At 34.5% G+C, this 16,771-nt stretch overlaps 1 pseudogene; it reads left to right on the top strand.

The window, feature by feature from the left end:
• Positions 1–12,939: 12,939 nt before the first annotated feature.
• LOC149231937 (cytochrome P450 76T24 pseudogene) lies at positions 12,940–16,238 on the top strand (annotated as a pseudogene).
• The last annotated feature ends 533 nt before the right edge of the window (positions 16,239–16,771 follow it).

The following is a 16,771-nucleotide window of genomic DNA, read 5'->3' as shown; positions in this document are numbered from 1 at the left end:
ACCTGTTGGAGTTTAGTAGAATCTCTCGGTGCATCTATGTTTTTTTTTCTCTAGATAATTGTATGTGTTTTATAGATAGACAGTGATGAAGTATTATATTGATATATTAGAATAGTAACCACTTGCAGTTTCAATGCATGCATATTGAGTGAGAATTAGGCGTTGTATTGCAATTGGATTGCATAAATGGTTTTTGATATATTTTTTCTTGAGCCATCAGTAAACCTGCCAACGTTTGAAACCCTTTCCCACCATCGTAGCATCATGTACAAAGGGGTAGTGTGGAGGACACATAATGAAAACTTCCTCTACACTCTACACTTCCTTGATGACCTGCGGATCCATTGTGATTTTAAGGTAAGGAAATATGACTCAATACCACTTTGGGTGTCACCTTGTATAAACTCGATCCACTTTGTATATAGGTGTACCACTGACAATGGTATTTGAGCCTTATTTGTGTGAAGGTGTGGAGAAAGGTGCTTTCATTGTGTGGAGGAAGATTCCTATGCACTCCACGCAATGTGGTCATTATTCACTTTATATGGACCTTGTCTCCACAATTAACTTGCCTATTGGTCTATCACCCTCCTCATTATATTCCTCTTGGAATCAATAACATTTTGTTGGAATACATCTAGTATTATTATAAATTTTTCTTTTCTAGAAAATATCAAATGTGCTCCTTCAGAATCCTCATTATAGTCCTCTTGGAATCAATAACATTTTTTCATAATACATCTAGTATTATTATAATTTGTGACTTTCCAGAAAATGTGAAATGTTCTCCTTCGCTCGTTTGGCCAAGTTTTTTTGTATCCCATGGATTCTCGTAGAAAGTATAATTTAGTAAAGTTTATGATGTCGTTAACTTCGCATAGCTATATAGATTTTGAACAAGTAAACCATGACATCAACCTTTAATTTAAAAAAACACACACATGAGCCCAAGTTGTAATAATGGTAATGCAAATTAATTGAAATAGTGGTGCCAACATAAATCATGTACAATTAATCTCTCTCAATTACAACATCGAAAAATCATATAAATTATTTGTTTATTATGTGAAGTTGTAACCAAAAAATTTGGCTATCGGAATCGAACATTGGATTCATAGTCCAATCTCATTCCATGTTATAAAAATACATTATGAACGAACTGACATGGATGGGCCAAATTGTTAAGCCATAGTGCATCGTAAAAGTTGCCCACATCATCTCATTGTCAGCGAGTTCATCACTGATATGATTGTGGAAGCAACCATTCTAAAACCCTCCCCGATAAAAGCTATTTTGGTCTTATTTGTATAATTTAAGAGCATAACTGAGAGACCCAACAATAAAGACCAAAAATAAGAATATATTATTTTATCTTTCTCCCCAACAAAGACGTCAAGTGTGGTGTGCGAAAGTAAAGAAAAATCGCCCTCAAAGCTCATTCATTATAATTCATTACACCTTTTAGCACAATTTAAAAAACAATTATATAAACATCTAATCCAAGTCAATATGTCTGATATTCCCTCTCGTTTAAAGATCATGGTGCACAGTGATCACACATTTTCATACAATTCAAGTTACAGGGACGATGAGTGTGAAGAAGTGTAGATAAGCACCTCTGCAACTCCACATGAGAAATGGGATCTTCTCCCCATCATGAACAACAATATATTTCCATTCATATTTGAAATGGCTTATCGAATTCAAACAATAAGTAGGAAGAATATCATAATATTTATTCCTTTAACAATTCAATGAGAGAGCATCGTAAGGGTGCCAAATGCAATGTTCCTTGTTCAAAAAAATTGTGATTTACCAAATTTGTCAAAGGTTTATGAATTCATGTGGCAGTGTGCAGGTGCAGAGGAAACACAATGAAAGCTTCCTCTGCACCTCCGCATTTCTCACAATGGCTCTAGATTTTTTATTTTAATTTTAATTACACTTTGCCACCATTATTTACCATCACTTGCACTTTCATACTCCACACAATGAAAAATTCCTTTGTATATGTGTTCACCAGCCCCACCTCACGCCCCCCCCACACACATACCCTCAATTACGTAAGTGACCTACAACACAAATAGTTTTGGCATCATTGGGTAGAGCACTAGCAGTCTGAGCCATAATAATGCTAGTATCAAAGCACTCACTAATGGATTGGTAACTCACAAAAATGACCTTTTTTTATTTTAAAAATATTTGTTAGGAACTAACCAATACCAAAAATAAAACAATCTCCACCAGGGGAATTATGTCACATCAAGGCTCTCTCATCCAATGAAAAATTAAAAATAATATTTTTATAAATTAGAAAATTATTTTTGAATTTCTGCAAAAATGGGAATATTCAACATTTTCTAGAAAACTTTGGTTAAAGTTACAAAAGCTCAAAAAAATAATTGAAATTCAATGGACACATCAAGGCTCGCTCATCCAATGGAAAACTAGAAATAATATTTTTATAAATTAGAAAATTATTTTTGAATTGATGCAAAAATAGGAATATTCAACATTTTCTAGAAAAGTTTGGTTAAAGTTACAAAAGCTCAAAAAAATAATTGAAATTCAACGGAATTTGACAATGAGGTGAGTGTTATAGTCGTTGGTGAGGCACGCAGTAATAATCAAATACATTTTATTAAGAAATGAATAACATTCATCCTATTGTGATATTAATTTTAATATAAGTTAATTTAATATAATATTTGAAAATATGTATATAAAATAAGTAATTTCATCATATATTTATATATTAATTTTTTTTAAAATTTTAATTTTAATTTTTATGCAATTTGACTGAGTTAAAATGTTTACATAACATTACATTACAACATTTCTTCCATAGGATGGCGCGCCTCTCAACACAATTAAAGTTAAATTATACATTAAATTAAGGCATGAACATATTTTAACTATTTAATTATGTTAAGAAAATGTGCATAAGATATCATTTTTTGGGATTCAACTGCGTTAAGTAAGTCATTCAAACGTATGACCATTTCCATGAGAGGTAGTCGTAACTGACTAATTTCTCATGATTTTTGAATAGTTCACTTAGCACTCATTGCATCGGGTGATGCTCACAGGGGTGAAGAAGTGGGATTGAAACTAGTGAAATGTGGAGAACGAATCACATAGCATCAATCATCACTTCCGGGGCTTGCACCCGGTAACCAGGACTTCCCAGGAGGTCACCCATCCCAGAACTCCTCTGGCTCAAGCGCGCTTAACTGTGGAGTTTTCCCCACAATCAAGCCCACTTAGCTTGCTACCCCATTTGCAAAACCTTAGCAAGTATTGTGCCTCATGAACCATTCAAGTAGAGATCCCTTGACTCTTTTTGAATTTAAGTATGGGGGATTTACGCAGTGCATTGTATTAGATATCATTTTTTGGGATTCAACTGCGTTAAGTAAGTCATTCAAACGTATGACCATTTCCATGAGAGGTAGTCGTAACTGACTGATTTCTCATGATTTTTGAATAGTTCACTTAGCACTCATTGCATCGGGTGATGCTCACAGGGGTGAAGAAGTGGGATTGAAACTAGTGAAATGTGGAGAACGAATCACATAGCATCAATCATCACTTCCGGGGCTTGCACCCGGTAACCAGGACTTCCCAGGAGGTCACCCATCCCAGAACTCCTCTGGCTCAAGCGCGCTTAACTGTGGAGTTTTCCCCACAATCAAGCCCACTTAGCTTGCTACCCCATTTGCAAAACCTTAGCAAGTATTGTGCCTCATGAACCATTCAAGTAGAGATCCCTTGACTCTTTTTGAATTTAAGTATGGGGGATTTACGCAGTGCATTGTATTAGATATCATTTTTTGGGATTCAACTGCGTTAAGTAAGTCATTCAAACGTATGACCATTTCCATGAGAGGTAGTCGTAACTGACTAATTTCTCATGATTTTTGAATAGTTCACTTAGCACTCATTGCATCGGGTGATGCTCACAGGGGTGAAGAAGTGGGATTGAAACTAGTGAAATGTGGAGAACGAATCACATAGCATCAATCATCACTTCCGGGGCTTGCACCTGGTAACCAGGACTTCCCAGGAGGTCACCCATCCCAGAACTCCTCTGGCTCAAGCGCGCTTAACTGTGGAGTTTTCCCCACAATCAAGCCCACTTAGCTTGCTACCCCATTTGCAAAACCTTAGCAAGTATTGTGCCTCATGAACCATTCAAGTAGAGATCCCTTGACTCTTTTTGAATTTAAGTATGGGGGATTTACGCAGTGCATTGTATTAGATATCATTTTTTTGGGATTCAACTGCGTTAAGTAAGTCATTCAAACGTATGACCATTTCCATGAGAGGTAGTCGTAACTGACTAATTTCTCATGATTTTTGAATAGTTCACTTAGCACTCATTGCATCGGGTGATGCTCACAGGGGTGAAGAAGTGGGATTGAAACTAGTGAAATGTGGAGAACGAATCACATAGCATCAATCATCACTTCCGGGGCTTGCACCCGGTAACCAGGACTTCCCAGGAGGTCACCCATCCCAGAACTCCTCTGGCTCAAGCGCGCTTAACTGTGGAGTTTTCCCCACAATCAAGCCCACTTAGCTTGCTACCCCATTTGCAAAACCTTAGCAAGTATTGTGCCTCATGAACCATTCAAGTAGAGATCCCTTGACTCTTTTTGAATTTAAGTATGGGGGATTTACGCAGTGCATTGTATTAGATATCATTTTTTGGGATTCAACTGCGTTAAGTAAGTCATTCAAATGTATGACCATTTCCATGAGAGGTAGTCGTAACTGACTAATTTCTCATGATTTTTGAATAGTTCACTTAGCACTCATTGCATCGGGTGATGCTCACAGGGGTGAAGAAGTGGGATTGAAACTAGTGAAATGTGGAGAACGAATCACATAGCATCAATCATCACTTCCGGGGCTTGCACCCGGTAACCAGGACTTCCCAGGAGGTCACCCATCCCAGAACTCCTCTGGCTCAAGCGCGCTTAACTGTGGAGTTTTCCCCACAATCAAGCCCACTTAGCTTGCATATTCTATACTTTCTAAAGTTGAATTCATAATGGCTCACAAGGCATAGATGTTGCAAGGAATTCTGTTAAAGGCACTCCATGGTCAAAAGGTCACTCGTTCGAAACCGCTTGGGAAAAAATCCACCCATGCTAAGGGTTGGTGCGGCCAAGGCCGATTGCAATCCTTGAGTGATTCTAATAGCTTAGATTCCCTTAATCATGGTTACTCAAGCCACAGGATAGGCATGTCAATCATCTCAAGACTCACATTACGTAATAAAAATTTTTACCAAAAAAAAAAAGAATTTAGAAGTAATAAAAAACACATATTCTTACCCATTAAACCTAAATATACATATAAATTAGCCTAGACCCATCTTAACTTGAGATGAAGCATTGAGAGGTGTCAGATATCTGGAGGTCTAAAACATTCCTCAATTTTTTCACTCAAAAAAATATTTGCATCTCCAGAGATTTGATCTCTTGAGTTAAGATGGATCTAGGCTGGTTATATATATTTAGGTTTAATCCGTAAAAATATTAAGATGGATCTAGGTTGGTTGTATATATTTAGGTTTAATTGGTAACAATATTTAATTTTTATTAATTATAAATTCCAATTTAGGTTTAAAAGGTAAGAATATTTGTTTTTTATCCATTTATATATTCAAATTTAGGTTTAATAGGTAAGAATATTTGTTTTTTTATTAATTATATATTCAAATTTAGAAAGTATAGAATATGCACATTTTCTAACACTAGCCTAGATTCAACTTAACTCTTAATCAAGATTCAAGTTTTCTACTCAAAATGAGGTTTGCACCTCTACAGATTTGATCCCTCTAGCTACTTATAAATTTAGAGTTAAGATGGATCTAGACTAATTCGGTTGAGAGGTGTTTTACAACCTAGTATGAGGGAGATATGGTCATGTAATGTTACATTTAAAAATAGTAAAATAATGGTTACAACAACAAATTAGAAAAAAAATAGAAGAAGTAATAACTCAATGTCACTCACAAATACTTCAATTCCCACCTTAATTTACATCCACTTTATATAGATATAAAGTAATTGAAATTAAAAAGAAAAAAATATAATTTACTTTGCAATATTAAAGAGATATGTAATTCTTTCACTATTTAATATGGAGTTTACAAACGCCATGTAAAAACAATATAATTGATATTACATGAAATACAATCCATTTTATGTTTAGTTTGCATGTAATAGTTAAAATAAAAATATACTAATAACAAAAAAATATAAATAAAATATCTTAACATTCATGTTAAATAACATAGTTTTATATCAAGTTTATATAAATAGATAAAAAAAAAATTAAATTAAAAAATGTATGTTTTCACACTTCATTATAAGTCATATGTATAATTTATTCCAAACTAATATATAACATTTATAAAATATTTGTGGTTATTAATTGGTTTAATGAAAATTATGTATGTCACATGCACACACTGAAGCCCATCCTTGAGGAAGTTTTAATTATAAAAAAGAATTTTTATCACATCACATGTCAACATAATTATAGGGAGAGAAACACAATATCTGATGAGCTTTCCAAGGCAGGAAGGCAACAAGCTTGGGGCAGATGACAGATTACAGAGTAGGTTGAACATTATGAGTATTACCGTAGACCATTTATAGATGGCATCCAGAATGATGGAGCTCATTGAACATTATGAGTATTAACACATACCATTTATAGATGGTATCCAGAATGATGGAGCTCGAGAGTAAATTTGCAGCTTATTTCCTTTATGATGTTATATTTGATCCATTTTTAATATTTTTATGTACCAATTATGGCAGCTACAAGAATCAGTTTTGTCTCTATATATTTGGTTATTTAAAAAGCCCTAAAAATCAGCAGTTTTGATGTTTTTGGTATTATGCTATGACTAGATCATATACTTTTAGGCTCGGACTTCTAGTGTGATTATTTATGCGCTAGTTCTTTTGATATGTGTTTTTAGCATCTTCAACATGTAATTTTAATTTTCTTAATGGAAATTATGATTTTTACTTGGGAAAAAAACCATTTAAAAAGATTAATAATTATTGAATTATTGAATTAAGTCTTTTGTGATCCATAAGCAAGTGTGGTTCATTGTCAAGACAAGATGAAGAAACAGATCATGGAATTGAGTTAAATAGAGAGACTAACCGTTCAAACGGCTAGAAAGAAACAACTATATTTAACCAACAGAAATGGTTCCATTTGACTAGACCAGAAAGGGCTACATTTAAATGAACCAAGAATTAGAAATAAATAACTATTAATTGATAAATTAATTGGTTTATTAGTGAAATCATTAATAAAATATATAAAATTATTAATATATTAGGGTAACTAACTAATTATATATGTATTACACTATGTTTATTATAAGTACCGAGTTTTATTAAATAAGAACTAATAGACCAAACATAAATATTATAGTTCATTTTATTATATATTTATGAATTAGTTTATTTATAAAACTTAAATAAACGTGTTTATAATTAAAATAAATAAACTATGAATAAATAGAAATTAGGATACTAAAAATACTATAATTTTTATATATGTATATTATTTAACCCTTTGTTTATATAATGAATTAAACAAATATGCTAATAAATACCCAAATACCTTCTTTACTATGTCTTCATCAAAATTTATTATAATTACTATGTCTTCTCTTTTTATCTATTAAATTTTAAACTTAAATTAATGCTATGACAGGATTTAATAATAATATTATTATTATTATAATATTATTATCATTATATATATAGAATTAAGAATAACAAAAAAGGAAAAAAGACCACTAAAATAGAAAAGAAAACAATGAGGAAACCAAAATAATTCAAGAGACGAGGAGATGAAATCAAAACAAAAAAAAAGAAAAACAGGGGGTCTTAAAAAGAAAGGGTAGGAATCCAACAACTACTGACTTTCCATCCGTCATCTCTGTTGAGATTACTCTGCCTCCTTTCAATTTCAATGGCCTCCCTAAACTTCTAGTGATGAAAAGGAGCAATCCTAGCAATGACTCGAGCCTCCTCAATAAAAATATGATGCTTGGCCTTTTCCACGTGTTTTGCCACGATTGAAGACCGGTTCTCATATGTTTGATATCTGCTGCATGCTCATGAATCCTTTGATTGATAGAGCATCCAATTTCACCAACGTAGGGGGTCCCACAAGAACAAGGAATAACATAAACACCTTTCATATCCTTGGGGTCAATAGGGTCTTTTACAGATCTTAAGGAGCTTTGAATGGTGTTAAGGGGTCTAAAGGTCGATGGAACATTGTGCTTCCTTAGGATCCTTGCAATCTTGTCAGTGGTCCCCTGGATGAAAGGGAGATGCACCCCTGAGACACGATCTATAGGGTCCTTCTTAACCTTGGGAACTCTGCTTGCTTTTAGGAAATCTTTAAGGCCTTGGTGCCTACTATATTCATTATTAACAAAACCATTAAGGAGATGGGCTTTCTCATTATAAAGGTGGTTTTCATCAGAGATTCTCAATGCACAAGTAGCTAGCATGTTGAGGACACCCAAATTCTGAACTGGGAAATGATGAGACTTGGCATGAAGATACTATAAATAAATTCTATCAAGAGAGAATTTTTATTCCATTAATATGTTCTTTAACACAATTTGCAATCATTCATTTTTTAATATGGAATTCAGATATAACATTTTAAATATTAATAACAATAATTATATATATAACCTTTTAAAAAATATTTATAATAAAATTAAGAATTTTGAGGATATATGTTTTCTATTTCCAAATATGATTAAGACATGTATTGACATTTTAATGAATGATGTGAATCATAAATAAAATATTTCAATCTCAATTATGTATATACTATATAAAACAAAAGAAATATATATATATATATATATATATATATATATATATATATATATATATATATATATATATATATATATATGATAGAAAGATTTGTAATTCATTATTTTTTAATATAGAGTTGACTGACATATCTATATATATATATGGGGAAAATCAATAAGCATGTAACATTTAAAAAGTATTTATAACAAAAATAATATTATATATAGAAAGTGTTTTATGGATGTATATTTTGTACTTTCAAATATAATTGGGACCATTATTAACATTTTAATGTGTAGTGTGTGAATCATTCATAAATATTTCAATGTCTACTATGTATATACTATACAATACAAAACAAAATAAACATATATATTTTACTAGGTAAAATATATATATATATATATATATATATATATATATATAAGAGGAAGAGTTCTTTTTAATCCATTGACTTTTTACTCATTTGACATGTAACATACATACATATACATATACATACATACATATACATATATATATATATATATATATAGAGAGAGAGAGAGAGAGAGAGAGAGAGAGAGAGAGAGATCCTTTTCTATTAAATAGAATTTTTTTGGTCTATAATTCATTAATTTTTCATTCATATGACATGTATATGCTTTCTTTTTTTAAATATGATTGGACATGTATTAACATTTTAATATGTAGAATGTGAATCATAAATAAAATATTTCAATGTTAACTATGCATATATTATATAAAACAAAAGAAATATATATATATATATATATATATATATATATATATATATATGTTTGAGAGAGAGAAAAAAATTTAATATAGATTTTACATATGTTTGAGAGAGAGAAAAATATTTAATATAGATTTTATATATAGAGGGATAGAATTATTATTCTATTAATAGGTTTCTAGGGAGATTTGTAATTATTTCATTTTTAATATGAAGTTGCCATATAACATTTTAAATATTAATAACAAAAATAATATATATAGAGAGATATGTAACATTTTTTAAAATATTTTTCTTAATAAGAGGAATGTTTTTCTAAATAAGTGTGCCAAGAATAACACTAGTTTTTCTCTCGCATTGCTACAGTTTATAAATAGTTTTCTTTCCTCACATCATTCTTAACTATACTTCTTCTATAGTGTTTTTCTTTGAACAGTGATGGTATGAGCAGATCGAAAGTGGTGGGGAGGAGAAACCTTTACCTACATGCTCCTTTTCCTTTATCATGCTCTACATCAGATGTCGGGGTTGCATGTTCTCATCTTTTAGCAAGTTGGGATGTTCTCTTCTTTCTAAGGACAGTGGAATTGTGTTTTTTATAATCTTAAGTCTTGGACTTTCGAAGGGGGTCAATGTTCTTCGTCTTATTTCTACACAACATTGCAATAAGTTCAGTGTTTGAACTAGTTGTGGTCCTTCCTACTTCGGCACTTCAAGGGACTGACTCTCTAGGTATCTCCTTTAATTGTCTTGTTCTCGTTTGTGTAGTATGGTATCCGGGAAGTTTCTCCATATGGTTTTTAGGGAATTTTCATCTCTCGTTGGGTAATAGAGCAATTGGTGATTTTAATATGTAATGTTTTAGACTTTGGTCCCTTCTGGTCTTGTAATGTGTTTTATGGTCCACATTGGTTTCTAATTTTTTGTTCTGGTCCACAAAAGCATTGGTAAGAAGTGTGTCTTTCCACTCGCTCCATATTTACTATCTATGGACTTTAGTTGTGATGTGTTGATGATAATACGTCATTGATTTTCTCTCGGTCTAAAAACCTTAGTTTCTACTCTCATCGTCATTGTTGGTTTAAAATTGGTTGTTGTTCTCTCATCGAAGTAGTTGGTGATGTTCAAATACCTCATTTGAAAGCACCTTTCCAACTTCTGAAAATAGACCGCGTGGTATGTTGGTTTAGGCTGACAACCCAACTTTTAGGGTATTGTCATGTTCGTCATTATAGTGGTCAAATTCATGTGGTTTCTTTGCTCCCTTTTGTGACAATGCCTCCTCGACAGAGAATGGAAAGTCGATGAGGGGGGGCAAGTAGTTCAATTTCTCATTGACAATTATTTGAATGGAATTCAGTAGCATCTTATTTCGACTCGGTCCCTCGGAGGTATGAAAGGAAATTTGACATCTTGAGTCGAGAGAGTTTGGTGATAAGCTTTACTTATTAGATTCCAAAGTGGGGGTCGCATATCTCAAAAGGATTCCTAATCTAGGGAAATTTAGGGAGAGGAGATTGCATTTCTTACACTCTCTTGTAGTCCACCAACAAATGGACACACTCTTTAACTTGGTCCTACATGATAAGCACGTGGATAGCTGCAAGAATTTTGTAGGTCAAGAAGATATGAAGAGAATGCTCATGAATGTTTGTTTTTTCCTTGATGATATGGTTTAATGTCTGCAAAGGGTGGAGAAATATGTTATTGTAGACTCGGAATCTGAGGAACTCACTAGGCCTCATGTTTTAATCAATACACAAATGACTACTACTTCTCATCCATTTGCTATATCTCCTCTTTCACCAACGATCATATAAGACACAAGTGGATTTCTAGTGCCTGGTTTTGTCAACTTAATTAATATGTCTTTCTAGAAAATGTTACAGCTTTGTTGAAGGTCTACACTGGTATATCTCTCTTCTTACTGAATGCAATAGATGGTCGCAATGTGGTTGATATTGTACTGTGTTGTACTTTATTTTGTCACAAATGAGGGGTAGTCGATCTTTTGATATCTCCAATGGCATACATATAGCTTTCTTTACAGGAACCAATCAACTTTCTTTATAGGAACCAATCTTCTATTGGAACGATCTTGTAATTTTGTTATATAGTGTCCTTGCTCTGATCTCGTGTCATGGTCTCTTCATTGCAATGGAGTTTCCCTAGTCCTTCATTATCATGTATTAGTTATAGGGTTTTTAACTCTACTTTAAAAGTATGGATGTAACTGATGTTAATATTAAGACTCTAGTTTTGATAACCGATATCTCTGCTTCTCTTACTATCCATATAAAAATATTTATATATTAATAAAATCCTTTTAAACAGGCTTACCAAAAAAACTTATTAAATACTTAATATTTCGCACAACAATATTTATTTAAACCATTTTTCACTCTCAATTCACACATAAATGCTTCAATTCACCCACAAATGCTTCACTTCTTGAGAAAACCAAAATCTTCCCCATTATCCAAATCATTAAATAATTCATGGTTGGGAAAATATAAATGTATACACAGAATCTAAATCAAGGACTACAAATTTTATTTAAAATGTAGCTGATGGCGAAGTTTATTTCCTAATACAGTCCGGTGCACTTCCGATTCCCAATAGTGATTTTTATAAATAAGCGAATACAGTCCAACTAACTCTGATGCAGAGAATGACCGTTGTATTCAAATACCTAAATGCCTTCATAGAACTAATATTCAAACCCAACGTGCACATGCATATCCTGAACAATATAATTTGAGTCATAGGTGGGCATATCCCATTCAACGTCGATTCACGCAACTCCGTAGATGACCTCATCACTGTGAAAAGGTTAAGACTAGACCGTGTGATATTCTGTACAAGTTTTGTTCATGGTTGGGGTGTTTTTGTTCAGGGTTAGGGTCACAGCTGTAAAGCTTCAGAATTTTGGATGCGTTTGAGTTTTTGATGGTATTGAATTTATATAAAAAAATTATTTAAACATTGTAACAGTCAAATAAGCTACAAAAATTTTGCCAAAAAATCACCATCCTCTAAATTATAGTCTCTAGTTGAACACTGCAACAATCAGATTTCTTAAAAAAAAATCACCCGCCAAAAAGTCACAATCTACGTGAAAGTCTGGCCTGAATAGACAACGCCTTTATATGCATTTCTATATGTATTTATTTTTATTTTTTCCGTGAATCGATGGTTTCAATTAGGGCAAAGGCTCGCATTCGTGTATTTATACTTGTCTATTACCTCTATCTATAGTCATATTTAGCTCAACTCTCCATGGTTGCCAATTAGCCGCCTCTGCAATAAATCTCAATGGATAATGGATGGATGTTATGGTATTCTATTACAGGGCTCACCTCTGTCTTTATATTCTTTGCCTTTGATGTGTGGAGGAGGAAGACTTATCGCAGGCTTCCTCCGGGACCTCCAGGGTGGCCGATTGTAGGAAACCTGTTCCAGTTGGTCAACAAACCCCACGAAGCTCTCTTCCACCTCGCTCAGAAGTACAGCCCTCTCATGTGTGTCTCTCTCGGAATGAAAACTACTGTGGTAGTCTCCTCTCCGGCCATGGCAAAGCAAGTTCTCAAGACCCATGACCATGTTTTTGCGGGCCGGACGGTCATACAGTCAATTCAATGCCTTTCTTACGACAAGTCCTCAGTAATTTGGGCCCAATATGGATCCCACTGGCGTTTGCTCAGACGCATATCCAATAAAGAGCTCTTCAGCGTCAAGAGGTTGGAAGCCCTGCAACATTTGAGAAGAGATGAAGTATTCCGAACAATCAAGCAGATTCTGTTGGGAAGTACAGAGGGGAAGAGCGTAAACATCGGAGATATGATGGCCCACTTCGCTCTTAATATGTTAGGCAAGATGGCCTTTGGTAAAGACATGTTCCATCCCAATTCTCCAGCTTTCCAAGAGTTCAAAGACAGTCTTTGGCAATGGGGGGTGAATGCAGGAGCTCCAAATTTGGTGGACTACTTTCCCTTTCTTCAGTGGTTGGATCCTTAGGGTGTGAGACATAACACAACATTCTATTTGGGAAGGGAATTTGGCATTGTTGACAAATTCATAGAGAACCGCCTCGCCACAAAAGGCAAAACGACGGACGCGAGTGATGGTCCTGAGGATCTGTTGGACGCTCTACTGGATATCAGAGGCGATGATTTTACTCTCACCGACATCAGAGTCTACTTAACTATTGAAATTATAATTTCAACTGCAGTGTTGCCGGATGCCGACAGTTGAACAACGACGTAAAAGTACTCCAGAAAACCGCTGGTGCTCATCGCACCGCTTTTTATCAAAAGATGTTTTTCCTTCGAGGGCTCTGATCACACCGACTTGCTGCCACGCATCTAGAGTACGGTCTCAAAACCACCAATGCCCCTGAAGGTAAAGGTCGGTAAGAAGGGGCTTGCGATATTCACCACAGCCGTCCGATTTTTTAGGGCAGATCAACGGTTAAGATAGCGGGAACATGTTTCTGTTTTAATGCTACATGACATTGCGTGAAGTAAACTTTTGGTTGACCTTCCATGTGACATTGCAGCCAGCCATAATCTACGGACAAAACAAAAATTAACTCGCCATGCTGAAGTACCATCGCTCCAGAAATAAATTAACGAGAAGTGAAATCTTTGTTGACCATCGGCCTGTCAGTAAAGCAAGTTAATGAAATTTATTGTGATGGGTAAATTGTTGGTAAAGATTTTAATTTTATTAGTTTTTTTTTAATGCGCCGGAGTATGGAAAGTAAGATAGCAGTGTCTTGTTATATTTTTTGTTGACCATGTATTTGTAACAGCAACAGAGCGTGAATGTTTTTGTGGTTGAATGAAAAAGGGGACAACACGCAGGAGCGTATGTAATGTCCAGTTTTTGGTATTGTATTGGTAATGAAAGGCACAGCAGTGCGAAATAAAAGAAGGGTTTTACACAGCAATGTAATATGCAAAGGTTGTTTAATGTAATATAATGGAATAGAGAGGCGCAGCAGCGCAATAGTAGAAATTGTATTGTGAGAGAAACGAAACGCACAGTAGTGCAAAGAAGAAGAAAATAGGGCAGCGCAGATCTACAATTTTGTGTGGAAGAATGAAAACCCAATATGCGCAGCAACGTGAGGGTTGAATGTAAAGAGCGTATGTGAGAAAATTTTTACACACAGCAGTGTAAAAATTTGCAAGCAGAAGATAGAGTAATTTTGTAATGTATAGCAGTGCAAAAGCAAGAAGTAAAAAGAAAATATTTACATAGCAGTGTAAATTTGTAAGCGGAGACAAAGTATTTGTTCCTAAAGAAACAGAATAATTTTTTTTATGGAACTGGAAGTTCTTGGTGAATCCCTCTTGTTAAGAAGAAGACGCTTTTTAGCATAGACAATAGTGAAATCCCTCTATTAAGAGGAAGATGCTTATCAACATAGACACTTGGAGAATCACTCTGTGTGAGGAAGATGTTTTTGTAAAAGCAGTGCTGGTGAAATCCCTTTGTTAAGAGGAAGACGTTTTGTAACAGTTGGTTTATTGTAAATGAATAGAAATTTTTTTTGTTTGTTGCTGAAACTTTATCTTCAGCAAGTTGAAATTTTGTCTGCAGCAAGATCCTGTGTTAAAGATCCTGTGTTGTAAAACAGAGTATTATCCTTTGTTCAAGTGATTTTTTTTGTTGTTATGGAATTATCAGAAATTCCTAGCAGAGTATCATTCTCTGTGTTGTGTTTGTTTTGTTTTTGGAATTTTAGCAGAAAAATTCCCAACATTATATCAGAGCATTGTTCTCTGGTCTTTTGTGTTTGAAATCACCTGAAATTTCCAACATTAACTGTAATCATTTCCATTCTCCGTTGTTGGTATCATACAATAAGGCTATTGACGTATTTAATGATAGATAGTATCTTATTCTAAAGTATCGGAGTTTACTAGTGAATTCATACTGCCAAAGTAATTTATCTTATGGCCAATTTCTTGATGCAGGACATATTTGGGGCGAGAAGCGACATTACTGCGAAGACCATGGAGTGGGCGATGGCAGAACTCATATGTAATCCGGAGAAAATGAAACGAGCCCGGGGCGAGTTGGACCAGGTAGTTGGTCGCAATAAAAGGGTGGAAGAAAGTGATAGTGACCGTCTCCCTTATCTTTGTGCAGTGGTAAAAGAAGTTTTGAGGTTGCACCCGGTAGTTCCTCTGCTCCTTCCACACAGAGCAGATAGTGATTGTGAGATTGAGGGATTCTTGATACCCAAACACACCCAGGTAATCGTCAACATGTGGGCAATCGGAAGGGACCCTGCCATCTGGAATGAACCATCTAAATTCGTCCCTGAGAGATTTCTTGATGATAAGAAGAATAGCGTGGATTACAGGGGACAACACTTCGAGCTGATACCATTCGGAGCAGGAAGGAGAATATGCGCGGGGCTTCCGTTGGCGAGTCGGATGATTCATCTGGTATTGGCTTCTCTCATCCATTCATTCGAGTGGGCACCAGCGAAGGGCATGAGTGCATAAGAAGTGGACATGACAGAGAAGTTTGGAATTACTATGGCAAAGGCAGTGGCGCTAGAAATTATTCTCGTGCCGCACAGGCCACTGGATTGTTAAAATAAGATAATTACTCCTACATGTGGAGTTGGTTAAACATAGAGAGTCAGTTGAGTGATTGAGTGGTTGTATGTGGAGTTGGCTAAACATGTTTAGAGAGTCAGTTCACTGAGTGGTTGAGTGTTTGAGTTTTGAATCAAGGTTGTTGATTGTTTGAGTATTGAGTCAATTAGAGTTAAGTGATAGTGTTTGAGTGTTGACTCAAGGTGGTTGATTGTTTGAGTATTGAGTCAAGTGATAGACGACTTTAGTGTATGGTTGCATGTCAAGGCGAGTAACTAGTTGGAAAAGGATAAATACCCTTCACGGGGTTCATTGTAAGCATCATGTTGTGTGTGATCAATAAAATAGTAGCATCTCGTGAATTCATGCTTTTTGTCCTCTGTCTTTCCAACAAATTGGTATCAGAGGGATGTTGCATAGTTTTACGTGTGAATTCATTCTTTGTCTCCTCTGCGTTTCCAATAATTGGTATCAGAGCGAAGTTACACAGATCCAGAGAGAACAGATTTGCAGTGATTCGTGTGAAAAGA

The sequence above is a fragment of the Pinus tabuliformis genome, chromosome J (assembly GCF_031772625.1).
Source record: "Pinus tabuliformis cultivar Carrire ecotype Pingquan chromosome J, CPIR1, whole genome shotgun sequence".
NCBI classification, from domain to species: domain Eukaryota; kingdom Viridiplantae; phylum Streptophyta; class Pinopsida; order Pinales; family Pinaceae; genus Pinus; species Pinus tabuliformis.
The sequence above is the reverse complement of the archived record's forward strand: the minus strand, read 5'-3'. Positions and strand labels throughout refer to the sequence as shown.